General features: G+C 43.0%; 1 pseudogene; it reads left to right on the forward strand.

Annotated features, from left to right (window-relative positions):
• The first annotated feature begins 4,577 nt into the window (after positions 1-4,577).
• LOC103089814 (centrosomal protein of 78 kDa-like) lies at positions 4,578-12,018 on the forward strand (annotated as a pseudogene).
• Positions 12,019-18,347: the final 6,329 nt, after the last annotated feature.

Consider the following 18,347-nt stretch of genomic DNA (forward strand, 5'->3'; position numbering starts at 1 on the left):
ATATATTGAAGTCCCCAGAATATGACCTTATACAGAAACAGGGTAGTTGCAGATGTAATTAGTTAAGGTGAGGTCGTAGGGGTAGGTCCTTAATCCAATATGATTGGTGTCCTTATTAAAAGGGAAAATCTGGATATGGGCACACATGGGGGAATGCCATTTGACATGAAGACAACCAGAGAGAGAGGCCTGGAACAGATCATTCATTCACAGTCTTCAGAAGGAACCAAGCCTGCTGGTACATTGCTTTCAGACAATATTTGTTGTTCAAGCTGCCCAGTTTGTAGTACTTTGTTATGACAGCCATAGCAAACTAATACAGAAGCCCCCCTAATTATACACTAATAACATAACATCAAAAAACAAAAATTATAAAGAGGATTACAGAAAGCAGTCCAAAATGAAATATGTTTGATTGTCATCTAGTCACTTATTTATACATGATTTTAACAAGCATTTATGAAGGCCTGGTATGTTCCAAAGTTATGACAGGCATTGGGAATTCAAAGGGTGATATATTCCCCAGCATCCGTTTATCATCAGATGATTGGTCTAAGCCAATCAGAGCAATCTCATTCTATTTGACAAGGATTAGATCAGGAACAACTGTTAAGACCCAATGGAACTTGAAGGAAAATCTGGGGCTTCACATATTTCCTCACTTAGAAGGAGATATAGGAAGAGAGAATGTTATTTCCTTCATTTTCACATGTTCTTGCCTCAAAGGGTAACCTGGGAAGAACTGAACATATATTGAGACTAAGAGAGGAGTCAGCTTGAGGGCAAAGCCAATTTGCAGAAGATAATAGAGCGTTGAAAATAATCTAGGTTGAGCCATTAAATCAATCCACATTGGAGTCTGCGCTGATATTAAACTTCTTATGTTGGAAAATGGATGTCCTTATTATTTCGACAGCTTTGGTTTGGTTTTCTGTTACTTATCGTCAAAGCATTCCAACAGACAGTTTGAGATACAGTCCCTTCTTGTGGTATTCGTTAGAGATCTTCATAAGCTTTCCATTTCTTCTCCTTATGGCCTGTGATGATTGCATTTCCTTTACTAACCCCGCAGCACCTCACCTTGTAGTTTGGAATGGCCTCATGACTTTCCTTGACCAGTGAAATATGAGAAGAAGGGATGTGAGTCAGTTTTAGGGGAAACATTTTAGAACCAGCATACCATTCACTATTTTCTTTTTCCTCTGCTGCAGAGACAAGAAACATTCATCATGATGGCTGCTGTACTAGCCTTAGTCCCCAAAGAGAGAATGTTGAAGAGCAGATCTCTAGCCAATCCACTTCAGACCCATAAAGGGCGACTAATAAGTCTTTGTTGCTTTAACCCCTAATATGTTGTTGTTTTGTTCTTGTGTTTCTTCTTCCTGCAACAGAATCTAACCTATCCTATAAGGGACAAATATATTTTATTTGCTTATTTGGTTATCATCAGTCTCTGACGTCGGATTATAAATGCTATCAGGAGAAGGACTATGTCTGCTTTGCTCCGCATGCAACAACTTGTGCCCAGCGTGGTGCATGAATGTAGCAGATTTTCAAAAAATGTTTGCTGATTCAATAAATCAAATAGGAGAGAGAAGGATAAAAATAACTGTAATCTAACCTAATTTCAGCACATTACCTGTTTCTGCTAAACCAACTCACACACTACTCCGAATTTCCCCAAATATGTTAAATAGATTTCAGATATATAGAGTCTAAGAAATCACCATAGAGTCTTAGAGATCTACATGCATATATTTGCATTAGGAGAAAAGCCTTCATCATAAGGAATGGTGGAGCCAGTGCTGGCTACACTGCAAATACATTGACAAAGGAAGTGAACTGGATTATACTTTAAAAATAACTAATGTAAAACAGCTTTTGAGATTTATGAATAAGAAGATGAAAAGAAATAAAGTGTAAGCTGAAGAGAATATTTTGAAGTCAATGATCGACAAAAGGAAACCTATTGAAAACAGAAGGCCTTACACTACACAGAGCAAAAATGGAATTCATTTAGAAAGACAAAAGACCCTGAATGTCAAAATAAAAGATGGTATGCAACAGGTGCAGCATTTAGAAGCAGGGGGATATGTGTCTGGATGGGGCTCTGATGTGAGTTCTGGGGAGCACCCTAGCTCCAGCTGGGTTTCGTGCGTTCTGGGAGATAGGCTGAGCTGGGATGAAGTTGGCTGGGCCAAAACGCTCTGAGGTAGATAAGGTGTACTTTTTATCATGTTACCCATTATCAGCATCGTTGTGAGAATTAACAGTCACAACAATTGTAAGTGGAGATAATTTAGTAAAAGGCAAAAGTACTGAATATCAGTGGGGAAGTTAAGAGCAAATGGTGCCAAGGGCAGAACTACAAGCATTTGTCAAAGCAAGCTGCCAAATGCTCATCCTATTTCTCCAAGCTGAGCTTTGTCTTTGGGGTCTTTTGTGATGGATCAGTAAAAGTTATTGCCACTTCAGTGAACACAATACAGGGTGGAGCTGCCTTGAAATTTTAGGTTACTGGGATGATTGGAGGAAGATACCGCAATTATATGTTTACAAAAAAGAAAAGGAAAAGAAAAGAAATTCTCTGGCAATCTTGTGAGAGGGAAGAAGGATAAACTGAGGTCTTGGGGCAGATACTAGAAGATGACTCTGACAACAAGGGCTTGGGGTCCTAGAAAGAAATGAAAAGAATGCCAGGAATTACTGAACGAGAAAGGGTATTAAAGTAAGATTAAGGAAAAGGAGAGATGGCTAATGAGCACCTTATGGTCGAAATAGGGCTCTGCTATTAATGGGGGTACTGGGTAGAGACTCTGGGAAGAAGCTGAATGAGAGAAATGGAGAAGGCTACCATGTTGGTGTTAAAATTGTTCAAATTAATCATACGTTCTCTGTAATAACCAAGACAAAGGATAGGATTCCTTTTCTTTCCTCTATGTATGTACCGCAAGCAGACCTTCTTTGTCTTAGTCCCTCCTTTTGGCGATATTGTGACTTATAATAAAAATATATATATTTGGTCTTTGACCCCATTCCAGGCACAGCACTCCTATAACACTTAGAAATTCCTAAACGGTAAGAGTGATAAAGGTGTCTTGTGTTGATAACAAACCCCTTTTCACTACACCCGAGTTTGTGTAAATGAGGTGAATTTTATAAAGCATATTAGGAAGGGGGTTGGTTGCCAGGGGAACCAGCCATGTGATTACTGGGTTACTTTCAGTCCCATCCCCTTGTCCTCTGGGGAGGAGAGAGGGGCTGGATTTGAAGTAATTGGCAATGGCCAAAGATTTAATCAATCATGCCTACAGAATGAAACCTCCATAAAAACCACAAAGAATGAGGTTGGGTGAACTTCTGGGTGGGTGAACACATGGAGATGGGGGGAATAGAGAGCGCATGGAAACTCTGAGCCCCTACCCACATACCTTGACCTCTTCCTCTCGATGTTCATCTTTATCCTTTATAATACTTTTTATAATAAACCGGTAAATGTAAGTAAATATTCCTCTGAGATCTGTGAGCTGCTTTAGCAAATTAGTCCAACCCAAGAAGGAGGTCATGGGAACCTCTAGTTTATAGCCAGTGGCTCAGAATAACAGGTAACTCCTGGATTTGTAATTGGCAACAGAAGGGGCAGTTTTACGGGACTGAGCTCCTTACTTGTGAGATCTGATGCTATCTCCAGGTAGATAGTATCAGAATGAATTAACTGTTTGGTGGGTTGGAATAAACACATATATAAGTCTTTCACATAGGAGATTTTGAGGTTAAGGGTAGAAGAATATAAGTTTCAGAGCCAAGAGGAAATGATAAAGAACGCTGGATACAGCAACATCAATAATTGTTTGTTGAATAAATATATGGATCAAATTTAAAGAAACTCTCAAAATTCTGATAATATACACTTCATAAATTTCGCTATTTCAAAAAATAACCATTAAATTAACCTAAATTCAAATGAGACTGTCTTTGTTTAGTGCATTTGACAGATCATACTATTGATCTGTGTATTTGCTGTACCTCCCTGGGAGAAGATTACACATCCCAATTTCTGCCTCATTGATGTTGAACATGGCCATAAAATTTGTTTTGGCCAAGCTACTTTTTGTTGTATGACTGGAAGTGATATGACACTCTTTTTTGCAGAACATTTAGGAACCATTGCACAGTTCGGCTGTCGCTCAGCCTAGACCATGGGATAAACACAGTTGCAAGCAAAATGCATTGATACAACAAGGTTTCACTTTTGTTTGGATGAGTCAGCAAACGCTTTTTGGAAACCACAAATTCTCCACACCTCCTACCTTTCGCGCTTCCCCTAGTCTCCAAGCTCTCGCCCCTGCTCCTCAGGCCGGATCCCCTTGGGAGGCAGGACTGCGGGCAGACGCAAGTCCTGCGGGCAGACGTCCTCCAGCCCCGCTCCCACGGACCCGCCCAGAGGACTAAAGCGCAGGGCCGCTGCGCGGAGAGCTTTGAGACCGGCGCCAACAGCCGGCGACGCGGGGACACGGGAACGCGGCACGGAGGGGCCGATGTAGCTGGGGCCCGTGGCCCTATGTCTTCCGGCTGCGATGCCGGTCCTGCGCACACTGCGGGGCGGCAGCCGCTGGGCGGTGGGCGCCCGAGGGGCCGGGAGGCGAGGTGGGGCCCCCAGGCGGGTGTGGGCATCGTGTCCGCAGCCAGCGTCCCCGAGGCCGCGCTCGGGTCATGATCACTCAGTGAAGCTGTGCCGGGACAGCGCGGCCGACTTCTTCTCGCGCTCTGAGTGCCTGTGCGCGCTGCGGGGCTCGGTGCCTCTGCCCGCCGTGCGCGCGTCCCTGCGGTGGGGCCTGCTGGAGTTAACGCCGACCGCCTCCGCGAGGTGGACTGGGCGCTGCTCTCGAGCACCCTCTGCCCCTGATCTGTATCCAGAGCTTCTACCAGCCACGGCTTGGCGAGACAGGTTTGTACTTCCCGCTTCCAGGTGCTGTCGAGTGGGCGCTGCGAGCGGACTTTTAGATGGTACAAGGTGGAGGGTGGGCACTAGAACCGGGGCCCAGTGCCCGGGTGTGCGTGAAATAGGCGGGGCGTGCGACCTAGGACTCCTGCCAGCTCAGTGACCCCGGCCGAGTGCCTTAAGGCATCTAGGTCTCAAGTGTTCTCATCTGTAGCATGGGCTTAACAGGACCCAGTCTCTGTGGTGGTTACAAAGGTGCACTGTGTTCATGCTTGTAGGCTCTACAGTGTAGAATACTTAGCACAGTTTGGAGCATTGTTAATTGTTGCACAGATGTTACCTGGTCTGTTGAATGACCTTGCCTGGTACACAGCAAAGCAATTAGGCAATGGATATATCCCCGCTTCAATTCCTTGCCGTTAAAACAGGGCTCAGGAAAAATATATCTTTTTTCAATAGTCATATCATGTAGTGGAAAGAGCACCGGTGTGAAGGCAGCTTAGGGTTTGAATTCCAGGGCTTATGCTATCTGTGGCCTCGGCAGGTTACTTTTGAACTGCAATCCCCACACTAGTAAAATGACATTAAAAACCACTCTTTCTGTGGGTTCTTAGAAGTAATTAAGCAGGTTATGTGTGTAAAGTATCCTGGCATTTGAATGAGTTGTCAGAACCAAGGGCTGCTGGAGACGATGCTTCTGCCCTAATCTTCTCTTCTACTGGGCGGCAGGTAAACACAAGCACAGTAGTCACTGCTCTGGAAGAAGTGAGTTCTCGTTCTACAGAGCACAGAATCTTTTTTTTAATTAATTTTTATTTATATTGGAGGATCGATTTACAATATTGTGTTAGGTTCATGGGCTTCCCTGGTGGCGCAGTGGCTGAGAGTCCACCTGCCGATACGGGGGGCGCGGGTTCGTGCCCCTGTCCGCGGAGATACCATGTGTCGCGGAGCGCCTGGGCCCGTGAGCCATGGCAGCTGGGCCTGTGCGTCCGGATCCTGTGCTCCGCAACGGGAGAGGCCAGAACAGTGAGAGGCCCGCGTACGGCATAAAAAAAAAAATGTTGTGTTAGTTTCAGTTTATACAGCAAAGTGATTCCGTTTTACATATATCCATTCTTTTTCAGATTCTTTTCCCTTGCAGTTTGTTACAGGATATGGAGTAGAGTTCCCTGTGCTATGCAGTAGGTTCTTGTTGATTACCTGTATTATATATAGTCGTGTGTATATGTTAATCACAAATTCCTAATTTATCCCTCCCCCCCCCCCACACCTTTCCCCTTTGCAGAGCACAGAATCTTGGAAGGGAAAGTTCAGGGTAGGCTCTTGGAGTAGGTGCCATCCTTTCTAAGGATATGTAGAAGCTCCTGGGGTAGCAGGAGGGAGAAGTGTGTGTCAAAGTTTGAGAAATATAAGAAAATATGGCAAAACTAAGGTACAGGACTGGAACTCAGGGTTTGGGAAAGAAATGAGAGTTGATATTGGAAACCTAATGGGGCCCAACAGAAAGGGGCCTTGTTTGTCCTGCCAGAAGTTAAAATGTTTATCTTGAAGGCTGTGGGAAACACAGAAGAACAGTGAGATGGACTTCTGGTTTAGAGGCTCTCTCGGACCTCCATGGGGAAGGCAGTTGATTGGGTGCAGGATGAATTGTAATCTAAGGGTCCCACTTAAGTTATAAAAGGTTGGACTGGATTTTGGAGATCCGAGACAGATTGGGTGGGGCCTGGTGACCAGTTAGAAGAGGGAGGGCAGCAAGCGTGGGTGACAGTTTACAGCTGCATCTTTTTGTGAGGTACAGAGCACAGTAAGAAGGGATTAGGGGTGGGGAGAGGATCTTACTTCATCTTCAGTGCTTTAGAGGGGCCTGGTAGACGGGTCTGGGCCTAAGGTACAGATCTGGGTTTTTTGGGAGGTCAGGTGTTTGAAGACATAGGAGATACTTAGGTTACCCACAAGATGATACAGAGAATCATAGGTCTGAGAGCTTTTTAAGTGGGTATATTTGAGGGTGTTTATAAGCTGAGAGAAAGTAGCCAGCAGAGGAAGGGTGTGAAGATCTAGGAGAGGAAATGATAGTTTATTTGTTTTCAAAAAGCTGAATACTTATTGTGTGCCTGGTGCATTTTCTAGGGTCTGGGGTTCACAACATCTGTTATCTCTCTTGCAAGGACAGTTCAACTTATCCCCTGGTGAAGAGAAGTCAGATTATTCTTTGCATCCCATTCAGGTGTAGGAACTGTTCTGTACCTCTGAAGGGACTTTACTTAACCAGAGTAATAATGTAGAAATCGAAAGAAATTATAGCTGGAAGGGATCTTAAAGGCCACTGTACTTAATTTTGCCTCATATTTTACATTGAATTTAAGAAAAATTTATTGCAGAGCCCATTCTCTTCCGAGTTCCTTCACTGAACTTTCTTATGTCTTCAATCCAGTGGGTCCAGCTTGTAGATTTTGGCCTCCTCCTAAATTTGCTTCTTCATCCATATTACATTTTGCCTGGACTATGGCAGAAGTTTCTGGGTGATTTCGCGGCCGCTAAGCTCAGTTCCTCTAAGTTCCTCTGCCTACTTGGGTCGAATGATCTTCTAACATAAAAAGATATGCCTAAAATAATGCTGCTAATGGCTTGCCCACACAAAAGTAGTGCATACTAGCCGCCCAGCATGTGCTCTGCACAGAGGCGTGTACTCTGCACTCTCCTCGGCCAAGGCTCATGGGGCTCTTTGGCCCTGAGGAAGGGGAGCTTTTTGGGATCACTCCCTTTATCTAATCGGTCCTTCAGCAGCGGGGCGCCTTTTTCTAATCAGCGGAGGCACCCTTAGCCAGTGGTAGCCCCAGGCCTCATCACCTGTGGGATACAAGCCATGCTCTCTCCCAGTCTTGCTTGGGCCAACATCTCTATTTTCATTTCTGTCTCTTCTCAGTCATCCCCACCTGTAGTATTTACTGTGCTCAGCAGGTGTCAGCCTGGAGTGTGTTTGCACAAGTGCTCCCTCTGCAGTTAATGCACCTCCTCCTCCAGCTCTGCATAGCCTCATCTTTCTAGATTCTGCTTCAGGGTTATCATGTAGCCATCGCTTCGATATGACATTGAGCCTCCAAAGGAACCTCTGTGCATAAAGTTATGTTTCTTTATCTCATGTGATTGAAATTTTGAGTTTACACATGTCCCTCCTTAATGAAGGCTTTAAGGGCAGGAGTCATTTCTAATCCTTAGCACAGAGCAGATGCTTTTTTTTTTTAATGCTTTTTAATGATGATAAAATATATGGTTTAAACCACTTATTTTACAATAATTTTGCTTTAGGTTCTGGCAGAAATAAAGTTTACAGAAGTCGTGTTCCTGCGATAAGAAAAAAAGATGTGACCTTCCAGTTGTGTAAAGCTCTCAAATGCTGTGTAAGTGCATGGGATGCACTAAGGAACCTGGAGTTAAGTGGGCTAGTTGTTAGAGAGAGAGACTTAACTATGTTAACAAAGGTAAGCCTTCATTGTGTCCTGCCAACATTTGATAGTTGCTTTTGGGGCAAACTAAACCAGTAGAATTTTAAACTCTTCCTCCATATTAAAGGGATTGAATAAATTGGCCACTTTGGTGCACCTGTGTCCTGCGAATTGTCCAATTGGATATGGAGGTTTAGAAAGTGAGTTTCAGTCTTGTTCAAGTTTCTTCCCATCAGACTGGTTTCGTGATTTCCTACACACCACGTTACTTCCTGTCTACCTTTCCTTAGCGTTGTTCATGCCTGGATTGTCTCCTGTACCTGCTGAAACCTTGGTCCATTCTCATTTGTACCATGAAATTTTGTCATGCTGGATACTGTCAGAACTAATTTTACTTAACTTTGTGTTAAGCCACAAACCACACATTTTGTGTATTTTCTGTTTTTTGTGTTTGTCTATAATTTTATGGTTTCTCTTCAAGAAATATTATGGGATGGGAAACAGCAAAATGTAAAGAGCAAAAAAGTCATCATTGTCTTTAAATTGTTAGAACTTCTATCTGCAGTCATAATTATGATGCACTGTGGTATGTGTTAAAATAAGAAATACATGTAACTTCCCTTAGGAGCAGCAAACTCAGTGGTGTTAGTGGGGGGGGTGTCATGGAAGCAATCACAAAGCAGGTGATGGTTGGGGTCCTGAAACATTAGTGTGTGTTCCCTGTGTCCAGTAGTGGTCTGGAGGGGTCAGGAAGCCTGCCTTTCAATTTGAGGGAACAGAGGGTTTGAGGTCCTCTCTCTTATATTGCTTAGTATACTGCATAGCACCTAATAAAATACTGGGTTTATAGTTGATGTTTAAATCGCTGATTGATAATCAAGATTGGGATGTATCTTTGGAAATGAAAATAGGAAGAATCTTATGATTTTCTTTTTTCCCCTGTATCAGAAAAGGTATGTAATACTTTGCTGAGTGGTTGGGAATAAAGTTTGCAGTATTCAGTGTATTCAGTTTTAGTACCTAAATAGAATTAAACTGTTGCTGTAAACTGGAATAACACTTTGTTACTGACAAGTTTTAGAATGCATCTGTTCGCCACTTACCTGTTTGTCAAGGTATAAAGTATTCTATCACACTTAAGACAAGTAAACTTCACAGGGTGTAATCTGACATGGCAGGGAGCAGATCACATGGCCTAGAACTTAAAGGTGATTTTATGTTTAAACTTTTATGAAAACATATGTGATTGAAGCACATTAATATATTGATACAGATGGCTGTTAATTTTTGTCTTTTTTTTTTGCGGTATGCGGGCCTCTCACTATTGTGGCCTCTCCCTTTGCAAAGCACAGGCTCCAGATGCACAGGTTCAGCGGCCATGGCTCATGGGCCCAGCCGTTTCGCGGCGTGTGGGATCTTCCCGGACTGGGGCACGAACCTGTGTCCCCTGCATCGGCAGGCGGACTCTCAACCACTGCGCCACGAGGGAAGCCCTAATTTTTGTCTTTTGATACATGTGAATGCAGCTTTCATTTCGCTGAAAGAATATGACCAGTTTTCAGTTTGGGATTCTACCATTTAGTAAAGATAGTCCACTTAATTTTAGAAATAAGAGATTTAATATATAATACCTAATAATACTTTTATGTATTTTAGTTACTGAAAACATTTATTGTAATGTGAAGAAACTACGCCATTATACTCTTCAAGACTTAAATGAATCAAGTGTTTATTAGCTGCTGTAGTTTTTAAACTAATAACAATCAGTACATCAGCAATTTGTAAATACAGTTTTTAAAATAATGCCTTAACAACTTTACAGTGGTTATAATGACTGTATTTAGGCCTAAAGTTATTTAATAACTTGACATGAAGCCTTTTTAATAGTTTGATGGTGCAGATCAGGGATAGGTAAACTATGGCTGGTGGGCCAGATCCAGCCCGTCGCCTGGTTTTGTAAAGGAAGTTTTTTGGGAACATAGTTGCACCTATTGTTTACATGGTAGTTATGGCTACTTTCACCCTATGCCAGTGGGGCAGAGTAGTCGCAACAGAAACTGTATAGCCCACAAATCTGGAAATGTTTAAATTTAGATTTTAAAAATTGAAAAATTCTTTGAGCCTATACAGGGCAAGTTTTCTACCCCTGAGGTAGAAAACAGTCAAGAACTTGGGTGCCGAAGCCAAATGGCCTGGGTTCAAATTCCCTTTCTCCCATTTCATAGCTAGTGACCATGGGCAAATCACTTAACCTCTATGCCTCATTATGAGGTTTAAATGAACTCATTTGCATAAATAGTGCCTGGCACATACTAAGCAGTGTGTAAGTGATTGTTTTTTTCTGCTTGGAGCTTTTATAAGTTATTGTTAATGGGAAAATGACACTAATGATTTTCCTTTTAGAGTATCAAAGGCACTTTGAGTCTTTTATGTTTTCTAGAATGTAATAAGACTTTTTTCATTTACAGTCAGTGTTCCCTGTTACCAAAATTTACTTTATGAATATAAAGAATGGAATGTCTTTAAGACAGTACTTGTGCTTAAATGTCAAACCATTATTTTTCCAAGGCACATCAAACTGGCTCTGCATAGTCCAGGCCTTCTAAAGCTTGTGTGCATACCCTACGTAGCATGTGAGATCCAGTTTGTAAATATAGTTTTAAAAATAACGCTTGGGACTTCCCTGGTGGTACAGCAGTTAAAACTATGCGCTCCCGATGCAGGGGGCTTGGGTTCGATCCCTGATCAAGGAACTAGATCCCACGTGCCTGCCGTAACTAAGAGCTCACATGCCACAGCTAAAAGATCCGGCATGTTGCAACTAAAGACCTGGCACAGCCAAACAAACAAACAAATAAATATTTTTTAAAAATAAGTAAAATAAAATAATGCCTTAGGAGTTAGGAAAAGAAAATATTAGAACGTTTTTACCTGTGTATTATTTTCAAAAATCTGTGTAGTTTATCATGTACATAATCATGTACATATACATATAATTTATGTATATGTATGGAACTTTGTGTATATAATTTGCTAATAAATAAGATGCATATTAAAATGTTTTCTTATGGTTTGCCCAGTCAGGTGTTTGGAGGCCATTGGAGGACAGAATGATGAAATATAGAGCCTCAGCAAAGATAGAATTTAGAATCAATTCCCTGACTTAGAAGATGAGGAAGATAATTCATAGACTGCAATTGAGTTGTCCAACTTTACATAAGTGTTCAGAAACAGGAAATCCAGTGGCTAGAATCTAATCACTGACCGACTAGAATCTGGGTCACTGGACTCATAAACCAGAAGTGACTGTTTAATTTCTCAGGTTGATGCTCCTGGCATATATGCTTGATACGTGTGTATGTGTAAATCTCTGACATAAGAAGCCATACTCAGTAGGCACACCCTGTTTCCTTATTCAAGCATCTTAATTTCATCCCATTAAATCTTTGAAGTATCAGACTACCAGAAGGCATGAAGAAATCTGGGCTGAGAATCTTCATTCCAGGAGACCTGATCTTGACTATATGGCTGGCTTGAGGCGCATCACTCTGAACTGCAACATGCTCATTGGTGACCTGGGTGAAAGTGCTTTGGCAGAATCTCTTAGTGAGGATTTATGGCTTAGAGGTGAATTCTAAAATTGAAAATATTGAATTTTTAATGTGATATATGCTTAGTTTTTGGCATGATGCTATTGTGATGGGATTTCTTTTTTTAAAGCCTCATTTCACTGATAGCTTTTATTTTGCTTTTAAACTTTCTCTAAGAGTTGCATATATCCTTTATAGAAAATACAGAGTAACAAGAGGACAATTACTTATAATTTTAATACCCAGATATAATCACTGTTCATTTTGCTGTATATACTTTCAGTCTTTCTTTTTTTCTATAAATATATTTGTACACTTAGGGATTACAAAAATAGAATTGTAGTGTACTTGCTATTTCATATTCCTGCTTTTTTCACTTAATGATGTATCATGTAGTATTGCGTCATATTGATGTCCCATAGTTTAATCAATTCTTTGCAATTCGATTTAGACAGTTTGCTTTTCCCTGTCAGAAACCATGTGAATACGTTGTATATACATCTCTGTGTCCATCGGGATTACTTCTGTAGAATAAGGTACTACAAGAGGAATGACTGTGACATATTTTTAAGACTTTTGATACTCATGGCCAAATTATCACCTAGAAATGCTATGCCAATTTGTAGTCCACCCCAACAGTAGATGTGAAGCCTGCCTCTCACAAACACTGGCTTGTAGCACTTGTAAGAAAATGTAAAACTACAAAAATGAGTACCTCTCCATTTTCTATGCAAGAGGGATTACTCCAAATTTTATATCTTTATTCAGTTAATTTAGTATGAGCATCTTAGCAAGTCAGTAAATTTGCATCTCCTGCATCTTTTGTGATTGTTCAGTATTCCATTATATGAATATGACACAGTGCACATAGCTTACCCATTCTTGTATTATAAGCTTTGTCCAGTTTTTCAGTTACAAATAGTACTCTGATATATATCCTTACTTATATCTCTATTTCTTTTGGTTAAATTATTAGGAAGAGAGTTGTTGGATCAAAACAGTATAGACATTATTTCAAGGCTTTTCTTACAGAATCTTGGCTTAATCTGATAGGAGAATAACCACATTTTGTTTTAGTTTGTATTCATTTGATTTACTGGTGAGGTTTACTGGCTGTTTGTATTAATTTGGCTATTTGGTTAATTATACCCTGTGTCCATTCTTGTGTAGTGAGAGTTGATGTAACTGAACAGTCCAAAGGTAAGGGCCAGCCCAGATCTGGTTTACTCCAGAGGCCCATGGTGTGTATTCTTTGGAGCCACCTTTCTGGGACTCTGCATCTTTGTCCTCCTTTGTGTCATGCTTCATGATAACCACATTGGTGACATTGCCTCTTTACAACAGGTCTGTAGCTCTGCTTTCCTCGCCAGAGTGTCCAGCCTCACTCTGCTTGGGCTGGCTTAGGTCAGGTTCTCATTCCTGTTCTAATGAGTCGGACCCGGAGGAAGGGACATGCTAACTGACTGGACCCATCCTTGGAGCTGGGTAGGTGGCCAATCCCATGTAAACCATATAGAAGCCTGTGCAGTTTGCCAAATCAATTCTGCTTTTTGTTGCCCTTACGGAGCTTACAGCTTCATCAGGGAGGCAGACAAATAAGCAAATGGATACAAGATATGAAGTGAAAGGACAGAGCTGTGAGAGTAAATGTCAGGGAGACACAGTCCAGTTCACGAAATCGGAAGTGACATTTGAGTTGAGTTCTGAATTGTTGAGCAGGTGTTAATCAAGAAAAGAGGTTAGGGAGAGACAACAGCCATGTGAGCATTTGGGGGAACATTTATCATTTTACTTTCTCTTAGGAGAGTTGGTGTGTGATGCTCAAAATATTGAACAACTAGTATGGTACCCTAAAGAGGGTAAAAGTACAAGTGGCCAAAGGAGGATGACTACAGGAAAGCACCACCTTGCTGTAGGTGGCCACAGATGAGTGGCCCACTGCTGGGGTCTGAGGCCCACAGGGCTAGGGCTGAGGCAGAGACTGTTAACCAACTAGGATGGAAGTAGTAGATAAGTATATAAATAATTGGTATGGCAGCAGAGGCATGTACCTGCTGGATTTCAAGCCTGAGTGTACACCCTTTTTTCTGGGCCTCTCTCCACTGTTTACTGACCACCAAACCTTCCCTATGCGACATTCAATAAATGTTGACTAAACATATAGATGACTATATTGATAGCATGGGAAAATTATCTACATTCGTGCCTGATTGATATTGATAGAAGATTTCGCCCCAGAGCAAATTAGCAAATGGTTCCCTAGATTCTGCAGAGCATCTCAGATGTTGATTTTCAACTAGAGGCTTCTGGGATTTGAATCAGCATCTGCCTGAGGTTTGCAAGTTGAGGGGAATCTCAGCCTGGAGACACATGTTGATTCCACGGTACAGTGTTGGAAGCCTGCATGGAGTAATAAACTTATAGTTGTGTTCTTTTTGAACCATTTAATACTTATTGACTTAATGGGCACGTTAAAAAAAAATCATGAGATGAAGCATTAACATCTTTATTCCTGTCTTTTCTTGAAGGGGGAGAAAATTTGGACCTGCATTTCAGCATACAGGTTTGTCTGCAGCCAGTAGAGGCTGCCTCTTTAGATGGTGTGCTCTAATTTGCCTTTCTTCCACCTTTCTCACTTTTTTTATATTTGTTACATACTTGCCCTTGGGTACCGGGTCTGAAAATAGCAAGATTTAAGCTTTCTATTAGAAAACCATCGCAAGGTAAAAAGAGTACGATAATCCTTGGCATCACCCTTCTGGCCTTTTTCACTGTTTTAACCCCAGCAGTAGGAGCATAAACTTTCCAGCTGTGTGAAGAACTCAGAACTGAGCCAGAGCAACCCCCAAACCAGCTGAAGTTAGTCTGTTAGCTTTGTGCAAGCTGAAAGCTTTAAATAATCATTTCCAGTCATACCTTCTGGTCATTTCCCTTTAGTGTACAGTTTCCACCTCCAAGTTCTTCTCTTACACCATGAGAGGATGGCCCAGAACTAACCTAGGAGCTTCCACTTGGGTGAGTAATTGTCATTAGCCTCCCTGTAGTCTCTTAAGCATCTCTCCTGTTTAGGGCTGAATTCTAGTTCTATACGATTTCAAGTAAAAACTCCATTCCACAAGTCACTCATCCATTCATCCAACCTTACCTAGTTAGTTAGCAAAATGGGGAATCGTATTGACAAGATCATTATCCTTAAGCCATTTGGAGCCTAGTAGGGAAATTAAAATGTCCACATGCAGTTGTCATACTCTGGGACAAGTGCCTATCAGGTAGTGTTGCAGATAAAATGCAGGACACCCGGTTAAACTTGCGTGGTTTATTTGTTAAATTTGATAACCCTACCACCGGGGAAAGTGTTGGGTGCAAGGGAACACAGGTGAGGAGGACCAGGGAAGTCTTCCTAGAAGTACTGCCATTGAGGCGAACACGAGAGGGGTTAAGTAAGAAGAGGTGCAGGATAGGGATGGGCTCTCTGAAGACAGAGAATAGCGCATGTGAAGGTCCTGACTTGAGATCCGGCCCAGGAAATTCAGGGGCCTGAGGTTCAGGATGTGGGAATGTGGAGGGTGGAGGAGTATGTCAGGCGAGGGGAGACTGGAGACACGATGAAGTCCTGCCATGGAATGTGGACTGGATCCTAAGCACAACGGGCCAGCCATCGTAGGACTTGAAGCAGCAGAGTGATGTAAGATACACATTTGAGAAAAATCCTTCTGGCTTGTGTGCAGTGACTAGAAGAGGGAGTCTGGAGACAGGAGAAGGCAGAGTGGTGCTTGCTGCAGTAACGATAGTGATTGATGTCGGTGGCTGTGAGGAAGAGAGAGGAATGGATGAGCTACTTAGACGGTGGATGGGTAGATGTGGGAGATGAGGGAAGAGAAAGGTCACGCATGAAGATGGTTCCACTCAGTGGGACAGGAGAGGTAGGGAGAAGTGGGTACTACACTGCCATTTGCCTGTTTGCCTCAGACCGGCTCCCTGCCTTTCCACTGCTCTGCTCCGTGTCACAGGGCTGATCCTGCAAACCGCATTGCCCAGATTTCCTTGCCAACTCTTTTCCAGGTAGGTTCAGCCAATGGAAAACTTTGGCCAGAGGTTGGAGGACAGGGGGATGGAAGAAGCCAACATATTTTTCCCTCGCCCTCCACTCTGTTGGGGCAGCTGCAGCAGGGCTGGTGGCCGCTTTGCTCTGAGTGGCTGCTCCACCAGGAAGCCACTCCCTCTGTGTTTCCAGCTCCTGCCTGGCAGCTGTAGCAATCCCACTTCCTTCTTTGCCCCCCAGCCCAGCAGTGATGTGGGTGTGGTTTCCTCTGTTGTGACTCTCTGGGATGTTTCACCATCCCATTTGGCCTTTTAGCTTTTTCATCACCATATGAAATTTGTCGTATTGAACTACCTGTCACGGGCTGTTTTTCTGAGTGGACATTCAGTAATATGGACGTGTTGGATTGAGGTGCCTTATGAGACATTTAAATGGAGACGTTTTACAGGAAGTCATATATAGATTGAAAGGTGCAGAGAGTGGTCTTAGATGGAGACAGACTTGGCTGGTAATTGAAACTAGGGGAGAGGATGAGGTCCTTCAGGGAGATGGCATAGAGGATGAAGAGCAGAGAGCCTAATACAGAGCCCCGAGAAATACCCCAAGGAAGATCAGCTCAGCAAGACACGGGGAGGGTGCCGAGAGACAGAAAACTGTCAGGAGTGTTGGGTGGTGCAGAAGCCAAGGGAAGAGATTTTCAAGACAGAGACGTAGTTGAAGATCTAGCTCGGCTTGGTGGTCACATAGATAAGGATTGAGAAGTAGTTCCCTGGACTTGTCAAAGGAGAAATCACTGGGGGCTTCAAGGAGATCAGTTTCACGAGAGTAGTGGGGCAGAAACCAGATTGCAGTATAGATGTGAGGGGAGAAATGCGGGGCAAGTCAAGAAATTGATGGCAAAGGGAAAGAAGGGAGGGGTGGATAGAAGGATAGGAGAATAGAATGGAGGAGGGCATTTCCTTGTGGCTCTTTAATCTGGCTGGGAGGGGCCAACAGTGAAGGAGAGTGTGAAGATGTAGGGAGAGAGGGTGGCATCCTGAGCCCAAGGAGGACTGGCCCATGTCTTCAGCTCCCACCAGCTGGATGTTCCCTTCCTCTAGCTTTCCATGTAGGCTGTGGAAGTTGCTCCTTGCCTCCTTGGATCAGCTGCCCTTGATTCGTTCGTTCTTTTCTTATTTCTCAGCACATCTGGGTCATACGTTATGTGAAGACAAACAAATCACCACTGATGCTTAATTTTCCTGAAAAATCCCGCAGGCAGGTACCATTTTGGAGAACTACATATTGTGCCTCAAAAAGCCAAAGTAGCCCATTTTTCCTCTCTCATTGGGAGAGATTGCTCTTTCTTGGGGAACCCGATGAAGAGGGTGATTCGCACTTAGGAATAACGTTGCTTGAAAAGTGCAAAAGGTGAGGTAGTTTGGCTATGAGGGGCCTCTGAGGCCTGAAACTTCCTGAGAGATGGCAGACTCACAGCTCCCATTTCCTTCTGACCCTGGGCTATGAGCTCATCAAATGAGACGGTAAATAAAGTCACTGACATGGTTTAAAGGATAATTTTGTTCTCTCTTTTTCACTCAGAGCAAATTTAATGGAATTTGCATACAACATATGAATGAAATATCCATACGATGGGGCTTCACCATATCCTCATGATTCCCCTTCGCTTTTCTACAACTGGCCCCTTTAGCTCTGCAGACTTAACCCCAAACCATCAATCCACTTAGTCGGTCTGCTGAGCGTCCCTTCCTCCTTCGCATCTGGTCGTTGTCGTCACCTAGTTCTCCACTATCACCACCTGCAGCAGCTGTTAGGTCCAGGGAGGTTGGCTCACTGTGAGAAAGTAACTGTCAACTCCATGGACAGGTGGAAGTGACTTGGCAGCCGTGATGTGCCCACCCTGAGTTAATTATACCAATGAGGGTCAAGGAGAATGGGGATGCAGCTGGTCTGCAGAGCCCCAGCAGTTCTGAGACACATGCTCCTGGATCCACACGTTGCTCCATATCCAGCCTTGCCTTTCTTTGTTCTCTTTCTCGACTCCATCCAGGTTTCTGCTCTCCTTGTCCCTTTGGGGAGGGAGGCCAGTACCACCCCAGGTGTAGTCCCCAAAAGCTTCCTACTTCCAAGCTTTACGTAGGCTTGTATATCCACTTGCTTGGGTTGCCCTGGCATTCGTGATAAAAGTTGAGTGGTTTCTGCCCTAGGCTGTCTTTTCTGGCAAGGATGTTCCTATAAATCTCCACCTATTGTTTGGTGGCCCCTAAAAATTCCCAGTCAGTTTTGGTGAGGGGACACTTGGTGACAGTGTTGTCTTTCGAAAT

The sequence above is a fragment of the Lipotes vexillifer genome, unplaced genomic scaffold, assembly GCF_000442215.2.
Source record: "Lipotes vexillifer unplaced genomic scaffold, Lipotes_vexillifer_v1.1 scaffold2081, whole genome shotgun sequence".
Classification (NCBI taxonomy): domain Eukaryota; kingdom Metazoa; phylum Chordata; class Mammalia; order Artiodactyla; family Lipotidae; genus Lipotes; species Lipotes vexillifer.